The sequence below is a fragment of the Procambarus clarkii genome, chromosome 4 (assembly GCF_040958095.1).
Source record: "Procambarus clarkii isolate CNS0578487 chromosome 4, FALCON_Pclarkii_2.0, whole genome shotgun sequence".
Taxonomy (NCBI): Eukaryota; Metazoa; Arthropoda; class Malacostraca; order Decapoda; family Cambaridae; genus Procambarus; species Procambarus clarkii.
This window is the reverse complement of record NC_091153.1, coordinates 59,378,009-59,378,825: the sequence shown is the minus strand read 5'-3', so window position 1 is coordinate 59,378,825 and position 817 is coordinate 59,378,009. Positions and strand designations below refer to the sequence as shown.

General features: G+C 47.2%; 2 non-coding genes across 2 annotated transcripts; both read left to right on the top strand.

The window, feature by feature from the left end:
• The first annotated feature begins 297 nt into the window (after positions 1-297).
• LOC123750431 (5S ribosomal RNA) lies at positions 298-416 on the top strand. The gene has a single exon (XR_006772005.1). It is a non-coding gene; the product is annotated as a 5S ribosomal RNA (ribosomal RNA).
• A 12-nt stretch (positions 417-428) lies between these two features.
• On the top strand, positions 429-547 carry LOC123750432 (5S ribosomal RNA). Its single transcript, XR_006772006.1, has one exon. It is a non-coding gene; the product is annotated as a 5S ribosomal RNA (ribosomal RNA).
• Positions 548-817: the final 270 nt, after the last annotated feature.

Sequence of the window (817 nt, the reverse complement as noted above, 5' to 3'; positions counted from 1 at the left end):
AGTACCCAGATGCCACAGAGACGATAGAAAGAATTCTTTCAGTGTCAGAGTAGTTAACAAATGGAATGCATTAAGTAGTGTTGTGGTCGAGGCAGACTCCATACACAGTTTCAAATATAGGTATGATAGAGCCCAATAGGCTCAGGAATCTGTATACCAGTTGATTGACAGTTGAGAGGTGGGACCAAAGAGCCAGAGCTCAACCCCCGCAAACATAACTAGGTGAGTACAACTAGGTGAGTACACACACACACACACACACACACACACACACACACACACACACAACGTGGTATGGCCAACGGCCATACCACGTTGAGAACACCGCTTCTCGTCCGATCAGCGAAGTTAAGCAACGTTGGGTTTGGTTAGTACTTGGATGGGTGACCGCCTGGGAACACCAAATGCTGTTGGCAATAATGTTTATTGCCAACGGCCATACCACGTTGAGAACACCGCTTCTCGTCCGATCAGCGAAGTTAAGCAACGTTGGGTTTGGTTAGTACTTGGATGGGTGACCGCCTGGGAACACCAAATGCTGTTGGCAATAATGTTTTGAAACTGAGTGCCCAAATGAGCCACAGAGATATTAGAAAGAACTTTTTTAGTGTCAGAGTGGTTGACAAATGGAATGCATTAGGGGGTGATGTGGTGGAGGCTCACTCCATACACAGTTTCAAGTGTAGATATGACAGAGCCCGATAGGCTCAGGAATCTGTACACCTGTTGATTGACGGTTGAGAGGCGGGACCAAAGAGCCAGAGCTCAACCCCCGCAAACACAACTAGGTGAGTACAACTAGGTGAGTACACACACA